The following is a 26010-nucleotide window of genomic DNA, read 5'->3' as shown; positions in this document are numbered from 1 at the left end:
CGGACCGCGCCCACAAGACGAGCAAAGCCCACACCTCGGGCAGTCCCCTGCCGCAGAGCCAAAGCGGGCCAAGAGAGAGAAGGGAGGGTGCAGGCAGAAAGGCAGAAAGGCATAGCAACCCAGGGGGCAGGCGTCCGGTCACTACTCACGGGGCTCCGCGCCAGGCGCTCCACCCCCTCTGCAGTCACGGCAGTCACTGACCTCCAGTGCCACAGGCCCAGGCACCCCCAGTTTGGATCGGGCACCCCAGGTCACTCCAGGCCGCGGCCGCCCCACCGACGGCGCCATCCACAGGCTTGCCGCCTCAGTCCACCATCCGGCGCACACGCCGACCTCCAGATATATGGAGCGTCTGGCGCACCACAGCGGCCGAGGCAGCCAGCAGCCGCAGGCAGGACGAACCCGCGTCACCCCGATCACAGCTCCAGAGAACAGACAGGCCGCAGGATCTCTCCGCGAGCACGCGGGCACTAGGCCTCACCGCGCCGCTCGCATATAACAGCAGGACGGCCCCAAGCAGTGGGGGAAAGAGCAGCTCCAGGCAGCGCCGGCAATCTGGAGGGCAAGTCCCAGGCAGAGGGGCCAATTTGAAGCAGGGAACATAAGGATAAGTGCCGGATTATTGTGGTGTATGGCGGAGCTCTAATTCAGAGCGGCCATCTTTCATCTGGGCAAGCTCCGCCCCCCCCCACCGTCATAAGCTTTCATTCAATTCATTTCCATCTGGTCGTAGCCAATACTGTGAAACAGCAGCTGCGCGCGGCAATTTCGTTACCTGCTCTCCACCACAGAATCCTGTCTCTGCACTGTATCTTTGAAGATTTACACTCTTTGGGAGAGATGGCTGCGGCACCGGATGTATGACGTTACAACGCACACTATTACAACGCATGCACTTACAACGCATTTTTTACAACGCATAATCCATTACAACGCATGACATTACAACGCATGACACTACAACGCATTTTTTAAAAATACCTTTACAACGCACTACCATTACAACGCATACTACCTTTACAACGCATACCATTACAACGCATAATATTAAATTACATTTAAGGTAAGTATTAGATAGTATAGGGGTAAAAATTACTATTCTAACTCCAGGGGGTGCAACAGTAGGGTAAGTGTTGGATAGTGTAGGGGTAAAAATTACTATTCTAACTCCAGGGGGTGCAACAGTAGGGTAAGTGTTGGATAGTGTAGGGGTAAAAATTACTATTCTAACTCCAGGGGGTGCAACAGTAGGGTAAGTGTTGGATAGTGTAGGGGTAAAAATTACTATTCTAACTCCAGGGGGTGCAACAGTAGGGAAAGTGTTGGATAGTATAGGGGTAAAAATTACTATTCTAACTCCAGGGGGTGCATCAGTAGGGTAAGTGTTGGATAGTATAGGGGTAAAAATTACTATTCTAACTCCAGGGGGTGCATCAGTAGGGTAAGTGTTGGATAGTATAGGGGTAAAAATTACTATTCTAACTCCAGGGGATGCATCAGTAGGGTAAGTGTTGGATAGTATAGGGGTAAAAATTACTATTCTAACTCCAGGGGGTGCATCAATAGGGTAAGTGTTGGATAGTATAGGGGTAAAAATTACTATTCTAACTCCAGGGGGTGCATCAGTAGGGTAAGTGTTGGATAGTATAGGGGTAAAAATTACTATTCTAACTCCAGGGGGTGCATCAGTAGGGTAAGTGTTGGATAGTATAGGGGTAAAAATTACTATTCTAACTCCAGGGGGTGCATCAGTAGGGTAAGTGTTGGATAGTATAGGGGTATAAATTACTATTCTAACTCCAGGGGGTGCATCAGTAGGGCAAGTGTTGGATAGTATAGTGTAATATTATGCGTTGTAATGGTATGCGTTGTAATGGTAGTATGCGTTGTAATGGAATGCGTTGTAAAGGTAGTTTTTAAAAATGCGTTGTAGTGTCATGCGTTGTAATATCATGCGTTGTAATGGATTATGCGTTGTAAAAAATGCGTTGTAATGGTAGTGCGTTGTAAAAGTTGCGTTGTAAAGGTTGTTCCCCGCGGCACCTGACTCTGTTGAGTAACTACCTGTTGCTGCGGCGGTTGTTGATAACCCACCTGATTCTGCACCTGTGGGTTTAATGATTTATTCTTTGTATTAACTTTTGGAGGAAATTTACACTCGTTTTTTCAATGACCTAATTTCTATATTCATCTGACTTTTTCTTTTACCAATGTTCGGTCTTATTTTGGTCTGCCCTGTTTCATTAATCTGGTTAATTATCTGGGCTTCTTGCTGTTCTGCAACCTTCACCTGTGCCCACATTGCCTTTTCTTTGAACTTACGTTGTCTGGCCTCAATGTAATCACTACAATATTTTGCATACCTTAGTACCTCATCCACTGTACATGTGCTGTTTAGTCATTTCACTTATCTCAGGTCTCAGACTATACACAAATCGATATACAAAGTGACTCATGTCTTTTTCACTCAAACTCTCATAACCACCCTACTTTTTAAAAACTAGAAGCAACCTTTCATAATAAGCGTGTACAGACTCCTGTGTTGTTCTATCGATCTTCACCCAATCTGTTTTTCTTGGAGGAATCTTATTTTTCAGAAATGTGATTGCCTGCTCATGTTTTCTCATTACTTCTGGACCTGGAGCTCCTGTTTTTGCATCCCTAGGATGTTCTTCCTTTGGCCAATCAATAGTGATTTTACATTCTGTCCACAAATCAGCAGGTACAAAAATCTCAAACAATCCATCCAAATCTTCCCACAATACCTTTGAAACCTTTCCAAACCTTTCCACTTGTCTATACCATTCTACAGGCTTTTCTCTTAGTCTTGGAAAATCATTTGTAAATGACAATATATCCTGTCTGGACCATGGGACATGTACATAACCTCCTCCTGGAATTTCTCTCATTGGACATTCTACTACTATTGATTCTTTTTCTTTTACTGGTAAAGCCAATGTTGCTTTATCAGATGTACCTTCTTTTCTCCTTATCCACCTACTTCTCCATCTGTCTACATCTCCCCATTTTCTCAGTAACACAATGAGTTCTTTTATCTGTGTTAATTGTCCTGAAGTGTTCAGATTTTCTATATCTTTCTCAATAAAATCCACTCTGTAAGGTTTCTGTAATTCTCTAACTTTCACAAAATCTATTCCCACTTCATTTGCTATTTCTTCCAATTTTTCATGCAAATTCTTAGCTCTCCATGTAATACTTTTACACATAAACATTAATTCATCATCCTGATATGTTTTTAACCAATAGTCCCTAGAATCAATTCTTCCATGTCTATTTTTAATCTAACTACATCCTAAGGTTGTGGTTCTGTATCTTTCCTCTGCAAATTTCTGACCCATTTATTTAATTCTTCCGCAGTTGGACCCACAGGGGTCGTATTTAAATCTATTCTATTTACACTTTTCTCTGGTGTTTCAGTTGCTGACTCAGCTCCCATAGGAATTTTGTTTATTGGACTCTGATTTATTGTCAAATCCATAGGTGGAGTTAATCTGACTGAATCTTTCATCTCCCTAATTGCAGGATAAATCTTTTCTCGTACTTTTTGCATACTGGAATTTCAGGGAATTGTTAAGGAATATTCATCTATCTTTTGATTTTCAAATACTGGTATCACTGGACCTATAGTTACTGGCACAGTTACAGCTTCTACATTCTTTGTCACTTCTTTTATCTTTTCAGCCAATTCTTTTGTTGTTCTTGCTAGTTAAGATGCATTATGATTATCAGCTTCTACAGTCTGTGGTATTTTCTGTTTATTAAATGGACTGTTTATTTCAGAAAATCGTTCTTGATTTTGGTTCACCACAATTTCCATTGGCGGTGCATTTGGTGTCACCACCGCAGAAGCCTGTTGATATGGAGGGGGTCTTTTATTTAATATGTCCTCCAGCAACTCGTCATCTGTATCACTGGCTCCATATCCACACCTTTCTGGTACTATATGCTTTTTTTTCTCTGTACACTTTTTCCCTGTTCCCTCTTCAACTGTTCTAGCAGGAAACATACCATCCGTCATATTAGCGTACCGCCATCGTCTCAGCCTGTCTTCATGACTCCAACCCCATACTCTTCCATGAACATAACTATCGTCCCTTGTACCTCTGTGTCTTTCTCTTTCATACATCTCATCTTCCCATTCACCTAGGGCTTCAAACTGAGCCGGTCTAGGTTCAAGTTTCATCACTTTGCTTCTTAAATTTCGTAGTATAGCTGTGCTAAATGAACCGGTTTCCGGAAATGCCAATACTCCATCATTGTGAGTATATTTTGCCCAATTTTCCAACCAAATACAAGTATGATAACCATATTTCATCATCATGTAAGATGCTAGTGTTTTCGGCGGAGGAAGCACTTCTCCCTCTCTCGTTACAATCCTTTTATCTTTCTTAAAAAGGTTCTTGAATTTCGTAAACCCTAAAGGTTTCGCTATCTCTCGTCCATTATAATAAGCCATTTTTCACAATTATTTGTCGAAGCGAATTTCACACAACTCTCCTTTAATCTGCTTAACTACTCTGTCCTATCCCAGCGCGAATCACACTAACGCACCAATCAAAAAGCCTTACATCACTCTCACACTGACCTATTCCAGCTCGAATCACACTCACGCACCAATCAGAAAGCTCCTCGTACTTCCGCGACTGTCCAATCCCAGCCCAAATCATACTAACGCACCAATCGGAAAGCCTTACGTTCTACCATGACTGGCTAATCCCAGCGCGGTCCTTGTTGACGTCAGCTCTACTCCTGTTTCTGCTGACCCCTCCTTTACAAAAATTATCGGCACAAATTCTTAACTCGTTTGTTTAACTAAATCGATTAGTTACAACATAAAATACATTTCCATTGTCTGTTTCTCTAAAAAAAAGAGATAGTTTATTCAAACGTTCAAGAATACGGTTTCATTCGATAAGTGTAGCACTTCCCTCTACCTTACCCTTCTTTCAAACAAGAGGTAAACCCGTTTCTCTGGGGATAAAACACATGTGGAGACTATACTGCTCCTGAGAATTAAGGCCAGAGTTTCACAAGAAAACCTGTTGCTATTCCACTCAACGCAATTCACACATGAATTTCCCTAACATAACACAGTCCTGTGTTATCACCAAATTGAAATCAGAAAATGCACAATTCCATGTGAATTCTCTTGTCACACAAATCCACTTCCTACTTCCCAGAAGCTTCAAAATTCCGACTACATATAACGTAACACAAAGTCAACATGGAGTGTTAAACATAGAAAATTAATAATCGATAATCAATAATCCCCTAAACTGACCTATAGAAACCATAACTCTGCAACCAAGAACACTGATGCACTGATGGAAAACTTTTCCTTATGACACCAACCCAGAAAAACCCTAACACCACTCATTCATCGGTGGGGCCCATAACACCGAAACACACATCCACTCAGTTTTCTGGATCAGTGATAAGTAATCGAGCTGCAAGACATACGGGGTACCTTGTTAAGATCTTTACCTAAATAATAACTATATACATTATATACATTTGATTCTGGAATTGTCGGTTCTAAACATCAAGGTACTCCGCTATTTAGGTCGATGGACCAACTAGTAGGAATCAGTTGATGGCGATTAAGTCCAGCTCAATCACAATTAAAACCTTTTAACAATTATTGATCATAACTTTATTTCTAATAACCACAGACTCAATTTTTAGTTAGCATACAATTGTATCTAGATTAATTGAATAAACTGAAGTAAAGCTTTATTAGACAAATATTCTAGACATTATTTTCATAAGCATTTAAGTAAAGATTGAAATAGAAACCGAAAATACTCATTACCCTTGGCCTAGGGCGATGACTAGAATGGTTCACCAGAACATAAACCGTAGATCACAGAATAGGTCCCAATACTGACTGACTGTCCCTCTAACCTCCTCGGACGTATTCCCTCACAGGATAGAATCCCGCAACGGTCTCATTCCTTTTCCCCATCAATGTTCAAAGTTCAAAATTGTCAAAGTCTTTTCAGCATCAGAAGGAAAATCGTCTCAACAGACAGCGTGTCGTGTTGAATAGATCAATGTAGAATAACGAGTGACACACGTCATGGCTTGGCAATTCGGGCTGGACTGTTCCCATGAGGCACAGGGTCAGACTGATTTGCATATGGCCATGTCTGAACTCGGGTGGGGGAATGAGCTAAAGAATGATGATGTATTAAACCCAGATCAGTTGACTGAGGGTGAGTGTTTGATTTGCTCAAACACTCCATCCATCATTCCCTTTGGTATCGCTTTGTTCACCCTAAGTTGGCAGGGTATGCCCAGACGTGTGTCCCTTGCTCACTTTGCCACTGGATTCAAGATAGCCTGGTAGATGAGGGTTATGAACCCGAAACCGGTCGCAGGATGCTTGTTTCCGGTCCAGGGAAGACATGGCTTGGCAATTCGGGCTGGACTGTTCCCATGAGGCACAGGGTCAGACTGATTTGCATATGGCCATGTCTGAACTGGGTTGGTGGAGTGAGCTAAAGAATGATGATGGATTAAACCCAGATCAGTTGACTGGGGGTGAGTGTTTGATTTGCTCAAACGCTCAGTCCATCATCCCCTTTAGAATGGTTCACCAGAACATGAACCGTTGATCACAGGATAGGTTCCCAATACTGACTGACTGTCCCTCTTACCTCCTCGGACATATTCCCTCTCAGGATAGAATCCCGCGACGGTCTCGTTCCTTTTCCCCATCAATGTTCAAAGTTCAAAATTGTCAAAGTCTTTTCAGCATCAGAAGGAATATCGTCTCAACAGACAGCGTGTCGTGTTGAATAGATCAATATAGAATAACGAGTGACACACGTCATTTTAGGCACAACTCTTTTATACCCTTTCACTAACTTGCTATACCCAAAATTGAAACCTTTTTAGGGGCTACATTCATTCTGATTGGTCCATTGGAGGGGTGGTGATGGTCACCTCATTGTCCTCCTTGCCTGAACCGGTTCTGCAAATAATCCAGTCATATAAATTCTCGTGATTCATAAAGTCCAAGTGTTCCTTTTTAACTTTATTAATTTATTTGCAACATTTTCCGATGGTTATGAATTTGTTCATCTTCTGGAGTTCGAGTCTTCCATCCATTCCCAGGCATTCATGCAGAAATTTTGGCACAACCCTCGTCTTAGGTCAGTCTGACCTTGACATCTCTCACTCCGGGCATAGGCCCACACTCGTGACTGGAACTTCCACTCTGCTCATGCGCAGGGGCCATCTTTATTCTGCACACGCAATCACGTCTCTCGACAGCAGCCATTTCCCCAGCGAGGCCTAACAGGCCAGAACTGAACTAATAAGAAAACAACATAGCAGAAATTAGACATAGAAAATTAGCCTTTCTGTTTACCACCCACCATTCTAATGACCCGTGTTAGGTATTACCTAGCATAAGCGACATTTAAAGGCATTTTACTTACCATCTGCATTCTTTGCCACGATATAATTGTACTACAAATGAAATACATGCAATTTACGTTTTCTTTCTACACGTATCACAACGCTATGTTAATTTAATTCCATATTTGTAAAAAATTTAGATTTTTGCAATGCCAGTTAGTTTCCCGCGTGTAGTGTGTAAAGGTGCATTTATTGATTAATTAATGCATTCAAACAGTTAGTATTTTTTAAGTTATGAGGTCATTAACTTCGAAGCGGTACAAAATTTTTTTTATTTTACCCTGCTCCATCACTTGTCACCCAGGGGAAACCATAAATGTATAATTAAAATGCCCCTAATAGGACGGCCCGTGTCTTGCGCGGGCCGACCCCTCAAAGTCTGCTGCCATTTTGTTTTCCCATGGAGGCACGATGGGGGGAAAACACTCTTCTACAAAATTTTAAAAAATGTTGTTATGCCCCCTGGCTTGGGGGTTTGGCCCACATGCCAGGGGGTCTGACGACCCCCTCTAAAAACCAAAGACACCACTGCTGTCTAGTGGCTTCCTGATTGTGGATCCATGAGCAGGAAGCTGCTTGAGGAAGGCATTGCTGGAAAGGGGAGACACTTCCCTCAAACTTGGGGAGGCATCCTATGCCCCTAAAGCCCCACAGGACAGCAGAGAGAGCACTTATTTCCATTGTTTCAGTGCATACGGTGGCGATCTGTGACAACAGCGATATCACACATTGGCAGGAGGGGATGCGAGGGCTGAAGCAATTCCGTTTCGCCCCATACATTTTTTTAAAAAAGAAACCCCTGGTACAAGCAACAGAGGTTTCCTTTAAGTTCTTCCCACATTGGCAGATCGAAAACAGACACACTGGGGTGGATGTGTGGACGTGTATTGTTGGCCGACACCAGCACCAAAAGGCTTAATGATCAATTGATATTATGTTCTCTTAAGTCATTTCCAATCATGACACATTATAGACATATTAGACTGGCCTTTCACGTTCTATTTCTGCCACAGTGCCCCCAAAAACCCAAGAACCTGCCTTGCCCATCTGCAAATGTTTTTCGGCATCTCCTTAGAGAGCTATCAAACAACACAGGGGTGCAGCTCCAACACAATAGCCAATTTGTTTCTTTGGAACAATGTTTTTAAACTTAGTGCATATATAGTAGAAAACAGAAAGTTGGCCGGCACTGACTCCGCCCATCCTGCTTCACATATTCCTAGCAAAAATCCTCCTAAGGCGTCCACTCACAGAATAACTTTTTACCATTTTCCCTACCTGATCCAATACACGACATAGCAGAACCAAAAGAACCCCAGTATTGTTTAATATTTGATATCTCCTAGAATTTGAGTATACCCTACCCTTTGGCTTTCATTGGAAAATAAGCTCCCCCCTGGTAGGAACAGACAGAAGCAGTGGATCACGTCTCCAGGCTGTGTTACTGGAAACACAATTCTGTAGGATACCAAACCCAGCTATAAATTATCTGACACGTGCATAGTTCTGTAGCAGTTTACTGCTGCTCAGGAGACAGTCTGAAAAACAAGATAAATACAGAGAATAAAATGTGAAAAAATAAGTAAATAGAGGCCTCACGAAAAACATAGAATGAAAGAAGACAAGCATTGGCAATGCCAATAGGTCTGGTTTTAATGGACTGTTGTATGGTAAAAGAATAAGTAAATTGCATGGAATAGATGTGTATATGTGTTGAAGCAAAGAATAATATTGGTGTAGGTTAAAAGATTGGGTAAGAATTGCATTGCAAGCAAGACCTAAACATCTATGGGTTAATAACTGCCCTCCTCCCAGTTGTGCTGCTGTCAGAGAAAAAAAATATTTACTTATCCAAGACACTTTAATATAATTCAAATGTCATCTGTGTGTCCCCCGACAGTTCAAGCTCAGGCAGCTGGAAAAGCAAAATGATCACATTTGCGGACAGGCAGGGGGGAGTGTTTTTGTCGACGCACACATCTACCCTATCAAAACGTACACCTCGCCTTCAACATGTGGACGGAGCCAAAGCCCCACTGTAGTGAAAATCACATAATTGTTTGCTGTGCTGTCAAGCAGCACCATTATTAAACAAGCATTGGCATAGCCAATAGGTCTCGCTTTTGGGACCTTATAAGTATTTAGTTATGCAGCACAATATCCTTGGTGCAACAACCTCAACTGTTGCATGGGTAAACACTTATAAGGTCCCAAAAGATCTTTGTACAGCATTTACCAAACTAGGGCCTGTCCCCATGTCTCCTTTCTGTCGAATCAGCACATGCAGAATCAGAATGTGCTAGAGAGCCAGCCTTGTTATGTGCACATGTTGTGAAAGTGATGGTTTATTCTATGCAGGCCATGATACATTATTATGGTATACGGTATTTGCATAATACATTGCTTGAAATGGCCTCTTGCTGTTGTTATATAGTTGAATATACTTAATTGACAACAATCCTTTAAATGAATGAAGGAAGCTTGACGAAACCAAGCCAACAAAAGTTTATTTTGAGGAGCTGTCAGGATGACAAAATTACTTTGTCCATGAAGATCCAATGATTTTTGCGGAAAAAACATACCGGACTGTTGCATACACAACTCGAATATGTTGGTTAAAGATGTACTTTATTTTAGTATGCGCCAACACAAACTCCGGAGGCGGAGTTGAAGAAACATCCGATGGGTTAAGTGATCAGCTGTCAACTGTCGAAGACAGGTGGCAGCTGATGACGTCACAGCTGATACGGCGTATCAGCTGGAACAACATAGAGCAGAACTACACAAGGACACAATATGCAAACACAACACATCCTTCCCCCTAGGGAAACAGAGGAAGAAGGAGAAAAGATAAACAGGGAACAAATGTTCACTCACAAATATAATCTCTTAAATTAGCAGGCGGACGAAGCAGTCTACCAGCCCTGCTGGTCGCTACCGGTATATCATTGTCCAAAACCGGTGGCACTGGCAACCTGCGTCTGATCCTGTCATCCTGGGGACTGGGTATCTCAACATGTCCAGAAGGAGCACCCTCGCCCTGGTCGGCACTGGATGTAGGATCCATTTGCATATCGCACTCAAAGTCACAGTCGTGCGCCCGCTTGCGCAGGGCTGTGTCCATAGGTTCCAGGCCGGATCCACTGGCTGGTTCTTTAGAAGTGTAGGTATCTGAATCATCCCAAGGATGTCTAAATGCTGATAGATTGGAAAAGTGCCACACCTTACCATCACTAAGAAGCGCAGAATTGCAATACACCTCACGGACTCGCAACGGTGGGGTGTATTTCTCTTGACCTTTTGTGATATGACCACTCTTTTTCACTTTGACATAGTCACCTTCCTTAAGAACCACAAGTTTGCTTCCATGCGTTTTGTCATAGTATTCTTTTGCTTTAGCTTGTGATTTCACAAGCTTATCATGAACCTGTTTGGATGACCAGTCAACTTTCCTGGCGGCTTTGATCCAACCCACATTGTCCTTTGACAACGGTGTCCTCCCACGCATAAGTTCAAAAGGACTGTGTCCCGTTGTCTCACATGGGGTGATTCTATAAGCCCAAACAGTCTTTAGTGTTTCACACCTCCACTGCAGTCCGTTGCTATTTGCAATTTGTATTATGCCTTTAATTACCCTGTTGAATCTCTCAACAGCCCCATTACCTGCTGGGTGGTAGACAGATGTTGTCTTGTGGTTAATATTGTTTTTCAAAATATAATCTTTGAAAATGTCTGATGTAAATTGGGTACCATTATCACTTATGATTTGTTTTGGTAGTCCTTCACGACAGAAAACACTATCCATAAACTTTACAATATTCAATGCCTCCGGGTTTTTGGTGAATTTTACTTCTGGCCATTTTGAAAAATGATCTATTATGACAAAAACATACAATTTTTCTTGACCTTCAGATATTGGACCCAAAATGTCTACTCCAATTCTTTCCCAAGGCATTCTTGGGCTGCTTAATGGTTGGAGAGGCGGTCTGAACGTAACCTGTGCTTTGTCTGATGTCATACAAAGAGCACACTCTCTCACTGTACGTTCAATTTCCAGATTGACTCCTGGCCACCAGTACATGTTTTTAACCCTCTCCTTCGTTTTGATTATGCCTAATGCCATTCGTGACACAGTTTTAAAAGTTTACATCTGATCTTGTGTGGAGGTACGAATTTTCCACTCCTGAGGAGGAAACCATCCTCATATGACAATTCATTTTTCACCTCCCAAAATGCTTTGAGTTGTTCTTTAAGCTTATTCTTTGTGCACCAGCCTTCTTTCAGAAGTTGTATGACTTGCATTATGGTGCTGTCATGTTCCTGCTCCATGAACCATTCATCACTAGATATGCCACTGTCCTGTTCCAAAACGGCTGCTATTGCCTTCTCTTCCACCTCGGAAAATGTTTCACTAGTAGGATGATCTACGGGCATTCTACTTAGGAAGTCTGCAACAACGTTTTTGATTCCAGGAACATACTCAATTTCATACATGAAGTCGAAAAGGCGTACAGAAAGTCTGGCCAGTCTTGGGGATGCCATGTACAAACCCTTGGTGGCGAAAACTTTTGTTAATGGTTTGTGGTCTGTGCATAAGGTGACTTTGTGGCCCCACACAAAATGCCTGTAGTGTTCCAAAGCCCACACACAAGCCAGGGCTTCCCGCTCAATCACCGAAATGTTCTCTTCAGAGGGAGTGAGAGAGCGTGATGCGAAAGCTATGGTGTATTCTACACCCATGGAGTCTTTTTGTGAGAGCACAGCACCTAACCCTTTGTTGCTTGCATCAGTTGTCACAAAGCTCCTAAGTGAAGTATCAAAACCTTTTAGAGGTAGAGCAGAGCACATATCTTTTTTAATATTTCTGAAACTCCTGTCACAGTCATTAGTCCATACAAATGTATTCTTCAATTTGAGGAGTTGTCTCAATTCATAAGTTTTGTGTGAGAAATTTCTTATAAACCTCGCATAGAACTCCCCATTCCCAAGAATGATCTTAATTCATCTTTGTTGGTGGGAACCGGCGAGTCCATGATGGAATCCATCAACTCTTTTTTTGGGCTATCATCACCAGTAATTTGATGTCCAAGGTAGTTGACCGAGTTGCATCCAAATTTGCATTTATGATATTCAGCTGTTAATCCTTTTCCATTTAATATTTCAAGAACCTGCCTCACTTTTTTGTCATGGTCTGTTTATCTTCTTCCTATGACCAGAATATCATCTTGAAAAATTAAGATGTCCGGGATTCCATCAAACATATTATGCATTAACCTTTGGAAGATTGCGGCTGCAGAGGCCAACCCAAATGGGACACGTGTGAATCTGTAACATCCTAATGGTGTAATGAACGTTGTGCGTTTTTTACTGTCTTTATGAAGTGGCACTTGGTGGTATGCCGACTTCAAATCAATCGTAGAAAACCATTTTACATCCTTTGTTGTGGCCAGCATCTCATTGATCTTAGGTAGAGGGTATTGCTCGACCACTGTTTTTATTAAGATCACGTAGGTCCACACATAGTCTTAATTTGCCATTGGGCCGTTTCGCGACTACTAAAGACGCGACCCACTCAGAAGCCTCCACTCTCTCAATTATTCCTTCTTCTAGCAGATTGTCGAGTTGTTCTTTAAATTCTCTTTTTATGGCGGAAGGAATGTTTCTGACTTTATGTACCACTGGGGTGGTGATTGGTTTAAGTTTAATTTTGTGCAGGTACCCTCTTAAGGCACCAATTTTCTTGCTGAAGACACGTGGGAACTCATCAATTAGGCTTTTACTAAAATCTCCCTGCTCTGCTATGATTAGCACAGGATCTTCTTTTCTTGGATCCAGAATAATTCTGAGATTGCCCTGGTCCATCCATCCCAGAACAGACGGATCGACCTTCGATACATATAGTTTACAAATGGATTCCCTCCCTTTGTAAGCAAAAGTGAGGGCTCTGTAACCTCGCACATCAATTGGCTCACCAGTGAAAGACTTTATTACTATGTCAGGTTTATTTAGATTATCTCCAATTTTTCCCTAAAAACTTCTCTGACCACACCTTTTCATTTACAATGGTATAGGGTGAGCCTGAATCTGCCACTATACTTATATTTATACCACCAATGGTCATGTTGCAGATAGGTTTTTTCGTTTTGGTAACATTCTCATATGCATAATTTCCCTTTTTTTCATCTTCAATATTGAGGACAAACATATTCATATCATCCTCCTTAGGCAAATCTTGTTTGAATTAATTAGCTTCTGAAACTATTTTTACTTGTTTGTTTTTACGTCTGTTGCATGCTTTTGAAAAATTTCCTTTTAACCCATAATTTGAGCATTTTACCTCACGTGCAGGGCATTTTAAGTCATTCGCCAAATGGGACGCACTTCCACATCTGTAACAGCACCCCCAGCTTTTTGTTTCATACTTTTGGTTTTGTGTTGGTTTGATTTCCAATGCCCTATCCTGCCGCAATTATGACACGGGAATTTCTTTTTAGCTTCTTCAATATTCCCTTTATACTTTCCATTATTAAATTTAGGCTTTGCCCCTGCTTGTTCCACCAATTGTGCTTACTGTCTCTCCGCTACCTTTACCTGTGCCCACATTGCCTTCTCCTTTAAGTTCCGCTGTTTTGCTTCAATTTCATCACTGAAGTATTTAGCATGTCTCAATACCTCATCTATTTTCTTATTTTGCCAATCTACCGTATGCTGTTTAATCATCTCACCAATTTCTGGACGTAAACCATATACAAATCTGTATACAAAATGGCTCAAATCCTTTTCACTCAGATTCTCATCTCCGCTAAACTGCTTAAAAGCTTGTATTAGCCTCTCGTAATATGCATGTACTGACTCTTTACTTTCCTGGTGTGTTCGATCAATTTTTACCCAGTCTGTCTCTTTAGGGGGCACTTTATTTTTCAGAAATACCATAACCTCCTCATATTTCTTCATTACCTCGGGGTCCGGAGCTCCTGTTTTAGGATCCCTAGGATATTCTTTGGTTGGCCAATTTATCATTAACTTACACTCTGACCATAGATCTGCTGGTACGATTATGTCAAACAGACTATTCAAATCAATCCATAATACTTTAGACAGTTTCACAAATCTGTCTACCTGCCTGTACCACTCGACGGGCTTTTCGCGTAGTCGAGGGAAATCATTCGTAAAAGACAAAATATCCTGTCTCGTCCATGGGACATGTACATATCCTCCTCCTGGAATCTCTCTCATAGGGAACTCAGTCACTACCTTCTCCTTTTCTCTTACAGGAAAGGCTGAAAATGTCTTATCTGAGGCATCATCGCGTTTTCTATACCACCTGCTTCTCCATTTATCCATGTCTCCCCACTTTCTCAGCAAAATGATTATGTCCTTAATTTGACCTATTCGTCCTGTAGTGTTCATATTCTCAATGTCCTTTTCAGTGAATTCTACTCGATATGGTTTCTGTAAGGCTTTTACCTTTTCAATATCAATGCCCATTTCATTTGCCACTTCTTCTAACCTTTCATGCAAGTTTTTCGCTCTCCAGGTCACACTTTTGCACAAAAATAATAGTTCTTCTTCCTGATAGGTTTTCAATTTTTCTGTCGGGATAGTCCCTACAATTAATTCTTCCAATACCATTCGTAACTTGGCCACATCAATTGATTGGGATTCTTTGTCTTTCCTCTGCAAGCTTCTTAACCATTCACTTAACTCGTCTGTTGATGGTCCTACTGGTTTTTCTATACTTCCATGTCCAAAATCTTTGTTTTTCTGACACTGTCTCTATCATTGTCATATGTCTCTCTGCACAATTCTGATCTACAAATGGATTGTTTGTAAAATTCGGTTCCATTACACTCATAGTCTGCCTCCATGGATTCTCATTCTGACTCACTCTTGGTTGTTCTACTGGTTTATTACTTCCATAAGGGACTGTCAAACAATGCTCACTGTCCTTCTGTTTGTCAAAAATAGGCATTACTGGACCTATCGTTACTGGAACAGTTACCGCTTCTAGATTCTTAGTCAATTCTCTTATTTTCTCAGTTAATTCCAGGGTTGTTTTCGCTAATTCTGCTGAATTTTCTCCATCTGTTCTTTCTTCCAACCTCTTTTCTACTTCCCTAGCAGCACTGTTTTTACTCAAACTTAGGGATTCTGGTTCCGATTTTATAATTCGCATTGTTTCTCTCATTGGGGCACTTGGAGTTAATATTTCTGGTTCTGGTCGATACGGTGGTGGATTTTTATAGAACATATCATCAAGAACATCATCCTCAGACTCATTCGCTCCATACCCTCTCGACTCCACATTATGCCTCTTTTCTACACACTTTCGTCTTTCATTCTCTCCAACAGTTCTTACAGGGAACATACCCTCAGTCATACTCGCATCTCGCCATCTTTTCATTCGATCGCTATGCGTTTCGTGTCCGTATGGTCTTCCAAACCAGTACCTATATCCTCTACCACTTCTTTATCTCTCTCGTTCATGCATTTCGTCTTCCCATTCCGTCAAAGCCTCAAACTGTGTCGGTCTAGATCTTGGTTCCAAATTCATCATCTTTTCTCTCAAATTTCTCAAAACAGCCAAATTAAATGAACCATGCTCTGGAAAAGCTAATACTCCATCATCCTTGGTATATCTCACCCAGTTATCCAACCAAATACAAGTATGATACCCATATTTCGCAATCATAAAGGATGCAGGGGTTTTCGGTGGAGGGAGTAACTGTCCTTCCCTAGTCTTTACTGGTTTATACTTCTTGAACCACTTCTTGATTCTCCCTAACCAGTTTTTCTTTTCTTTTTCTGGTGGGTCGTAATACATTTTCTTGCTTTTCTGGTATCGCTAGTCTCTTTTAACTGTACCGCTAGTCTATCCAATCCCAGCGCAACTTCACACTAACGCACCAATTCAGAGCGTCCACGTCACTGTCACAGTCCTCAAATCCCAGTGCGACTCACACTAACGCACCAATTCAGAGTGTCCACGTCACTGTCACAGTCCTCAAATCCCAGCGCGACTCACACTAACGCACCAATCCGGGGCGTTTCACAGTTCTGCCCGACTGTCCAATCCCAGCACGGTCCTTCTGACATCAGCAGCCGCTGCGGCAGCTCTTTCTCCTGCTTCTGTCTACCCTTCCTTTACAAATCCGCTCAGTAAGTTTTTGTTTAAATTTCTGTTAGTAACAACATAGAAACATCTCCATTGTCCGCTTCGCTAACCAAAGAACAGCAAAAGACCTTTCTCACGAGAATTCCGTCTTTCCCGAGAGCAGCGCTTACCTCTGCCCTACTACGGAATCATTACTTCCGTTGATAAAGTAGCACATCCCTCTACTTCACCCTTCTAACAAGCATTAGCTAATTGTTTCTCTAGCATTTAAGACGCATAGTTGGAGACCCAATGCTCCTGAGAAATAAACCTAGAGCTTCGCAATCAACCCAAATGTAGTACATTCACACAGAATCCTGTCTTTCCCGAGAACAGCGAACAGTCTGTCCTGATACAGAATTATGTCATACGTTAACAAAGCAGCGCTTACCTCTCCTTTGTCCTTCTAACAAGCTCAGAGAGTACCTATTACCTTTCCAGTGATAAGCGTTATCGGAATGCCAGTTGGATCCCTGGTACCTAAGACCAGAATTTCACAGGTAACCTTCGCTATCATACACACTTCTCTCACACAGAAAATGTCTCTTAATGGCAACACACGACGATGCTACCGAATCGAACCCAGACAATGCGCCGTGCAACTTCAATTGTCACACGTTTCCCCTGTGTACCTACAGGGCAACAACAATTCTGTCTTTCCCGAGAGCAGCGCTTACCTCTGCTCTACTACGGAACCGTTACAAACTTCCGACTTCCTACATCCCAGAAGCCGTGCAAACAACATATAACTCAACGTAACTCAACATAAAGTGTTAGTACATACATCAATACCAATCAATAACCAAAATCAATAAGCAATGTACAAGCAATAATCACTAAACCAAAACAATAACAACCATCATCTTGCTACCAGAAAAACTGCTCCAGCGCAGAGTGCAAAATCCCTCCATCCGTCACGGACCAAAGATCTCACATACACATACTATCCATACATTTGCTGGTGGGGCCCATAACACCAACATTCACTCACCATCAATCCGTGTGGGAGGCGATTATCTTTCCAAGCGCTGGAAAATGAGAGGGAAAATACCACTTCTACCCTAATGAGCGACAAATCTACACCACCTTCTGATACTCATTAGGCCTTAAACTTCACCTTTAGTATTCCTCTCATAAATCGGGGTGGATCAGTTAGTTGCAGGTTTAGCTTAATCTCTAATTCTCTAATTAACCTTTTCACTAACACATTTCAATGAATAAACAACCCAACATTTCTGTAGATATTCAAATTCAAATTTATATTAATATTGCAAATTAAATCGTTCATTTGATCAAGTTGCCATTCATATTTACCTATTCTGGCTAAATGTCGTCCTCTATGTCAAATCTGGCAGTGTCGCAAATCTATGCCCATCAATTTTGTAAGTTCAGTTCATCAGGAGTTTGGGCATTAATTCAGTCCGTCAAAGATTCCGGCTGACAGCTGCAGTGTCACCGTCCTCTCCGTCAGCATAACGTCAGGAAATCGAGAAAGGCCAGAAATGAACCCGCTCCCACCTCTCTATTCTACCATAATTTATAGTAAAAATCATTGACAATTTGTATTGAAAACGGGTCTTCAAATGTTCTGATTGGTCCATTGAAATCGTCTGACAGGATTCTCATCAAAATAAAGTCTCTGTCATTGTACTTAAATTATCCATTTTTTAGTAGCACATTATTGTTCATTCAGAAATGCTGGCTTGCGTCCCAGAGCAACCTTATAGGGTACATGTTCATCTGGGGTCATGACGAGGCCGCTGTGAATCTGTTGTCAGCGCAGGCGCACTTCACCCAAGCCTTGTTCAGCGTTGGCAGTCGGGTTAGGCACCAAAGGCAGCCATCTTTCAATAGGCCAAAATTGTCAACTTAAGCAAAGAAACACAAAAACGTAATTAATACATGAAAATGACTAATTAAATGTTATTCCCTCGCTAATACCCATATGTGTGTGTATTTATCTAGCAAAAGCAACACTCAATGTGGTTTATACATACTAAATAAAGCACGAATCACAAATACATCACAGAAGCGACATATATCATGCAATATTCTAATTGTCTATCATTAATATGCGTACGAAATTTAGTTCACGTATTAATTAAGCCATGCAGATGCAAATCCCATGTGTAATTCATACATTAGTAAGGTTGGTAAATATTTTCAACAAACAAATGGAGGAGTATAGTCGGAAGACCAATCAACAGTCTCCAAAGTGCTTGGAAAATAAGAAGGGCGCAAAGAGTTCTCTCTTTTGTAGAAGACCCCTCACTCACCAACCTAGTTGGTGACATGCTTCATCATTGGGGTCCCACCCGGAAAGCCGAGTGCCATCCGGGTGTGCTTCGACACCTGAATTACAATGGAGCAGGTAGTTTTTTGGTGCAAGGGAGTGAACAGTGTGTTAAAAATGAGCCAGATATACTCACTAGGAAATTTTATTCTGGAGCAACTGGTCAATCTTAAAAACGTTGGTGGGATACCTTACTTGGTTAAATTGACCAATGGTATCTAAAAGTGAAATGTGATGATAAAAAGGTCTACATGTTTCCACCTATATGATAGTATTATCAGGTTTTCGTTAGGACCAATGACGTGACCCGAGTGATATACTCACGCTAAGGTGTACCCTACCCTTGATCACTTAGACCTAACCGTCTACTCACAGTCAGGTGTCCTGTCATCCCATTCGAAGACAGGTGAAATCTGTAAGAAACAAACACATTACAAGCAGACGCGATGGTACGTATGTAATACAGTGTATCTGTTGTTAAAAATGCTCCTTGTGCTCTCAGCAGAGTGCGATCCTTGACTCATATAATCAGAGGGTACAACGATCAAGGTGCATCGATAATTCAGTAGCCATTTCTGTTACTGATAACTCAATTATGACCCATTCATAGCCATAAATTGTAATGGGAGTAAAATATCCCATTTAATGCCAATGCATAAAGTTAAATCCGCAGGATACAAATTGTACCTGTGGAAAACTCATGCCGACCCACTCTCATAAATCATTCGCCGTGGGTATGCTCGTTCTCAAACAGAGTCGTGAGGGCGTGTATTACTTAGCATGCATGCTAAATTGTCTTAGCGTGAAGTTGTGGTACGAGGGAACAAGGATGGAGAAAAGGGTGCTTACTAAGCGGCACGTAATAGCGTGCCTCATGGGAGTCCAGGCCGTGGTGCTGGCTCTGAAACACAAACTGATGAAAAGTAACAAAGTGCTAGTAGCGGTGTAATGGCTAAAAAGGTGACGCATTAGTTGTAAGTCGAAATATAGTGGAGCGCTGTACTTACATAGTGGAGCCAGTCACCAGCAGTACGCCTACCCTAAGCGACCCGTGTGTACTCCCCGAGGGCTGCTACAACCGGGCGTTTCAGCGGCATTAAAAGAAAAGCATTTCCTGGAAACGGGGGCGTGGTCAAGAGTGTCATATGACTGACGTGCGTGTGATTGCGCGGTTGACATGGTGATACGTAAACAAGTAACAATCGTGCTTTATTAAGCAAACAATGCTAGATCCCGAATCGGCTAATCGCAGATCGAAGGGATTAGTAACATTCGTGATTATGCGAACATGCAATTACAGTTAAATAAGAAACGAACAGTAAAGTAAATACACGGTGAAATCGAAGCATCATAGTGTGTTAACATAAAGCACAGGCATTACCTCATAGAAGGGTGGAGGTCATCCGGATCCTCCTAATGACTACGGGGTACCTTCAGGATAAATATTTATTTCAGATGATGGAAATTATTCAAAATCTTATCCAGACAAGATCCCATGGTCGGTCGCTAGGTACTGAAGCTATTTTTAAAGGACTGAATGCCACGGGATGTTATCGTTCAGGTCATCTTTATAGGTGGATCATCTATAAATCCATCTTTGTTCTTTTTCGAACAAACGTTCTTGGATGTCTATCTGGCGTGTTGTTGAACATTGTATGCCTGACAACGGCGCTCTTTCTGGGTTCTCCCCATCAGTCGTATTGACTTGCACACCCACGAGACCAGGCACGTTATTTTAGTAGGCTTTTATTAATCATGGCCCACTTTTCCTCTCGGTAAAATCACTGTGTATTTACTTCACTGTTCGTTCCTATTTAACTGTAATTGCATGTTCGCATAATCACGAACGCTACTAATCCCTTCGATCTGCGATTAGCCGATTCGGGATCTAGCATTGTTTGCTTAATAAAGCACGATTGTTACTTGTTTACGTATCACCATGTCAACCGCGCAATCACACGCACGTCAGTCATATGACACTCTTGACCACGCCCCCGTTTCCAGGAAATGCTTTTCTTTTAATGCCGCTGAAACACCCGGTTGTAGCAGCCCTCGGGGAGTACACACGGGTCGCTTAGGGGAGGCGTACTGCTGGTGACTGGCTTCACTATGTAAGTACAGTGCTCCACTATATTTCGACTTACAACTAATGCGTCACCTTTTTAGCCATTACACCGCTACTAGCACTTTGTTACTTTTCATCAGTTTGTGTTTCAGAGCCAGCACCACGGCCTGGACTCCCATGAGGCACGCTATTACGTGCCACTTAGTAAGCACCTTTTTCTCCTTCCTTGTTCCCTCGTACCACAACTTCACGCTAAGACAATTTAGCATGCATGCTAAGTAATACACGCCCTCACGACTCTGTTTGAGAACGAGCATACCCACGGCGAATGATTGATGAGAGTGGGTCGGCATGAGTTTTCCACAGGTACAATTTATATCCTGCGGATTTAACTTTATGCATTGGCATTAAATGGGATATTTTACACCCATTACAATTTATGGCTATGAATTAGTCATAATTGAGTTATCAGTAACAGAAATGGCTACTGAATTATCGATGCACCTTGATCGTTGTACCCTCTGATTATATGAGTCAAGGATCGCACTCTGCTGGGAGCACAAGGAGCATTTTTAACAACAGATACACTGTATTACATACATACCATCGCGTCTGCTTGTAATTTTGTGTTTGTTTCTTACAGATTTCACCTGTCTTCGAATGGGATGACAGGACACCTGACTGTGAGTAGACGGTTAGGTCTAAGTGATCAAGGGTAGGGTACACCTTAGCGTGTGTACACCACTCGGGTCACGTCATTGGTCCTGACGAAAACCTGATAATACTATCATATAGGTTGAAACATGTAGACCTTTTTATCATCACATTTCACTTTTAGATACCATTGGCAATTTAACCAAGTAAGGTATCCCACCAACATTTTTAAGATTGACCAGTTGCTCCAGAATAAAATTTCCTAGTGAGTATATCTGGCTCATTTTTAACACACTGTTCACTCACTTGCACAAAAAGCTACCTGCTCCACTGTAATTCAGGTGTCGAAGCACACCCGGATGGCACTCGGCTTTCCGGGTGGGACCCCGATGATGAAGCATGTCATCAACTAGGTTGGTGAGTGAGGGGTCTTCTACAAAAGAGAGAACTCTTTGCGCCCTGCTTATTTTCCCAGCACTTTGGAGACTGTGGATTGGTCTTGCGACTATACTCCTCCATTTGTTTGTTCAAAGTATCCTTAGGGGACTAGGAGTATTTTTGTCCCTTCCCTCTCTTACTTTTTTTGTATATATGGTAAATATTTTCCACATCACTCCAATCCATCAGTTCAATTATAATTAATTAATTAATGAATCTAATTAATAAAACAACATGCAAAATGGGGTGGGTATACAAAATTTTGCACAACCCGCTCCAGCAGATCCACACCTACGCAAACTGTTGGTTTATAATATGTGTTTAAATCATCAATTGCATTTTGAAAAATGTCACCTTCATTTTCAGCCCTTATTTTTTTGTTAATGGAGCTATACACTTTGATACCACCAGCACCAAGACAATGCATTAGCATCTTGTATTTTCTTTCTGGTTTAACCTCATCATCCTCCTCCAATGTAGAAATGTAATTTAGAAAATACTCCCTCCATTCCTCCCAATTTAGTGTTGGTTCGCCCCCTCCACGTAAAAATGTTTCAGGTGGAGATAAATTCCAAACACATCCAGATGCCATGTTGTAATGTGCAAGGATATAATATGCTAAGTATATGTACCAAATATAATTATACCAACAAGGAGAAGGTGTGAAGGGCAAAAAAAAAATAGTCAAGTGTGCACATGGTTATTTACTTGAAGCAAAATGAGAATGGTAAAGTTGTAAGTTCCCACAGCAGTGTAGATCTGTATATTTATATTAATGTTTACTCAAATCTTGAGTATTTGCTTCCATAACAATAATGCACTGAAGTAATGAAGAAAGGGAACTTCACTGTACTCTTAGAATTTGCACAAAAGGTTAGCATTTCCAGGATGCAAGCACAGTAGTAATAATGTTATGCGCGCTCCGCTATAATTGTTACCTCGAATTATCCTTGAGCGCGATGACTGAAATGCAGGTGGCGAACACGGTGTGAAGCTTAAACGCGCATACAGTGAAATTTTCTTGTTCAAAATGGCGTTCCACGTCGAAGCACGTAAACTAGACTGCTGACCTGGAAAGTAAAATGGTGTCTTGACGTCGAACACGTCACCACGTGTACTACGCAGGCATGCTAGTCAGCTGTGAATTGACAGTTGAACTTCTGTGCATCCGATGGTGAGTGACAGTTGATTCCGTTATTAGAAGAAACATCCCATAGGTTAAGTGATCAGCTGTCAACTGTCGAAGACAGATGGCAGCTGATGATGTCACAGCTCGTATCAGCTGGGACAACATAGAGCAGAACTACAGTGTCCACGCAGGGACACAATATGCAAACACAACACAGACCCAGGTTGGAATGCCAAATACGAGATATAAATGTGTGTGTGTAAGAAAAAGAACACTTCTCATAATTCCTAGAAAGTAAGGAACTGTAAGAATAAAGAGTAAAAACTGTTACAGAAAAGGGGAAACAAGTAAACAACAGGCTGCAGCAGTGGAGATTGAAATGAAGACAAGTTGGAACAAGCGGCCATGCGGCCGAGAAAGTGATTGCGATCAAACATCAAAGCAGCAGTGAAAGTAATCGGGGTCAAGCACAGCGCGCGCGCCCGCGCATATGCACTGTAGCTCTAGGCTGGCCTGGTAGCACTTTTTGGAGCCCTCTCAAAAGGTCTCGCCAGACCAGCGCATGCGCTGGGTCAGGCGAGACCTAAAAATACTTAATGGAAGGAAAATGAATCAAATAATCGTGAACTGAAGCCCATGAAAAGAGAGGAAGGGAAACATACCGCGCGGGGGGGGGGGGGGGGGGGGGAGCAAATAGAGCCAAAAAGGAAAAGAACAACATCACGGGGAGAAGGATAAAAGGGTTCAGGTAAAAAAATGAGAAATGATTAAGGAAATGGTGAAATAAAAGGTTCTGACCTTTGTATAATGACAATTTTACAAGGCTTCGTTAACTAACACTGAACGGGTACATTAAGCGCAATAGCATAGCGGCAAAATGAAACCCTGCATATATCCCCCAACACACACATTCCCGCTATCTATCCTATTCCTAAAGTGAAGAGAAACGGATTACACAGCACTAGTACCTCACGGAGTCCTCCCTCTGTCCCTGCTCTAAATCTAATCCACGCTCTTCTGCTAACATTACTGCTGCCGGCTGGGAGAACACGAGCCCCACCGGCTTTCCCCAAGAGCAGTTTGTTTTGCAGCACATACGGCTCATGATGACTGCGCTTCCTCAGATCACAATGTGCAAAGCCTCAACAAAAAGCCGAAAACGCCGGCCTACGCGCGTCTGTGCGTTGTCTGTTTTCCGGAGCAACTGAGTAGTCTCTTCCGGTGCAGGAGCAACTGCTGTGAGGATTGGTGCGTTTGCCTTATCGGGCGGGTTAAAGTGTTTTTTCGAACCAATCTTAGAACTTAGAAGGTCAGCCTCCTAGAATTGACTTTTAAACCAGCATTTTTACTTTACGTTCTCTGCGTTCTGAACTTGAAATTGGTTAGCGACAGAAGCGATCGTATATTGTACTTGTATGAGGATTTAAGGTAAGGTCCTCTTACGTTCGAGAGCTTTCGGCTTTATTACTACGTTTGTCATGAGCAGTATTGTGTGCATACTTCCCAGACACGTACCGCGCAGTTATCACTGATGCAACATAAACACGCCGAACAGATGTAGCATAGCTAGTGGCACATGTTCTCCAGGGATTTTATTCGGATTCTGCGGCTTTCCAACGCCCCCACCCCCTCCCAGTTTTGTATAGCGCGAACTCGACGCGGAGCCGGGGGTAGTAGTGGAGCGCTTTACACGAGCACCGGTTTTCATGACAGAAGAGTACTTTAAATGGGACGGTACTCGCCAGTACTGAGTACCGGCACTTTTTATTTTTACTGATCAGAGTACCGGGACTTCTCCACTGCTAAGGAGAGTACCGGTACTCAGTGAAGGTAAGCCAATTGGTGCTAGTGCTGCAGAGCTCGAGGCAGTCGGAGTGGAGCAGATCTCTACGGCACTCTTGACAGCCAAAGCGCCTCTCTAGCTCGTAGGTGAGTAACTGCTGAACCATTCAGCAGCAGCTCATGTGCGTTATACAAGCATTGTTCCTGTTTGGATTTTTCACTCCCTGCTGTGTTTGATAGAGAACCCATTAAGGCCCTTCTCTGTCAATCATATTCACACTGTGCTTTCTGTAACAATCCCAAGTGAACCTTTTTAGGTCTCGCCTGGCGAACGCAGCGCGAAGCGCTGTCGCCAGCGAGATCTATTGTTGCTGACTTTCTCGGAAGTGGGACAGGAGATGGGCACGCGCATGGTCTCGGCGGATTTGAGTTGGTGTACGCGCTTACAGCCACGCGGCGTGCACATCTCCTGTCCCCCTTCCCTCGCAAGCCAGCATGCAGTTTCACTTTCGTCCTCACCAGCCTCATGTAATTTTTTTTTTAAATGCGCACGCGCGCTCCAAGTGCGGCGCGCTTTAAATGTACAACATGCAATTTTTTTTTTTTTAAATGCACACGTGCACTCCAAGTGCGGCGCGCTTTACGTATAGCATGCCCCACTTACCAGCTCTTGTGGGGACCCCGGCTGGTCGCGTGTCTTCAGCAGCTCACTGCAGCACCACGCGGGGCTCCGTCTTGCTCACAGGAGCCCCGTCTGAAACCATGCAGCATTCACGAAGGCGGGGTGGGCTCCCGCCGGACTTCTGCTTTTGTTTTTTTGCCTTGGCTGCTTTGGCGGCCCCCTCCCTGGGCTGCACGATGCAGCACTCATTAAAGTACGGCGGCTTTTGAAGTCCACACGCGCCACTGGGCACGAGCCGCAGTTGCAGAACACGCAAAAAATTCAGTTACAGCGCATGCGCGGGCAGCCCTCGACCTCCCACGTCTCCTCCCCGGCCCGGATATGGAGCTGCTCTCTGGCGGAAGAGGCTCTAGTAACTCCTGGGCTT

At 42.6% G+C, this 26010-nt stretch overlaps 1 protein-coding gene across 6 annotated transcripts in view; it reads left to right on the top strand.

Moving 5' to 3' along the window:
* The first annotated feature begins 24321 nt into the window (after positions 1-24321).
* Positions 24322-26010, top strand: part of POLG2 (DNA polymerase gamma 2, accessory subunit) — a 172655-nt gene continuing 170966 nt past the window's right edge. For 2 of the 6 annotated variants that reach the window (XM_085617247.1, XM_085617243.1), the window contains exon 1: positions 24475-24607. The gene's annotated coding sequence lies outside the window, so the exon portion shown is untranslated. Of the gene's footprint in view, positions 24608-26010 lie in introns of all 6 variants that reach the window. The other 4 variants (XM_085617246.1, XM_085617249.1, XM_085617245.1 and 1 more) reach the window with 4 other exon arrangements.

This window comes from Triturus cristatus, chromosome 7 (assembly GCF_964204655.1).
Source record: "Triturus cristatus chromosome 7, aTriCri1.1, whole genome shotgun sequence".
NCBI classification, from domain to species: domain Eukaryota; kingdom Metazoa; phylum Chordata; class Amphibia; order Caudata; family Salamandridae; genus Triturus; species Triturus cristatus.
This window is presented reverse-complemented; position numbering and strand designations above follow the sequence as displayed.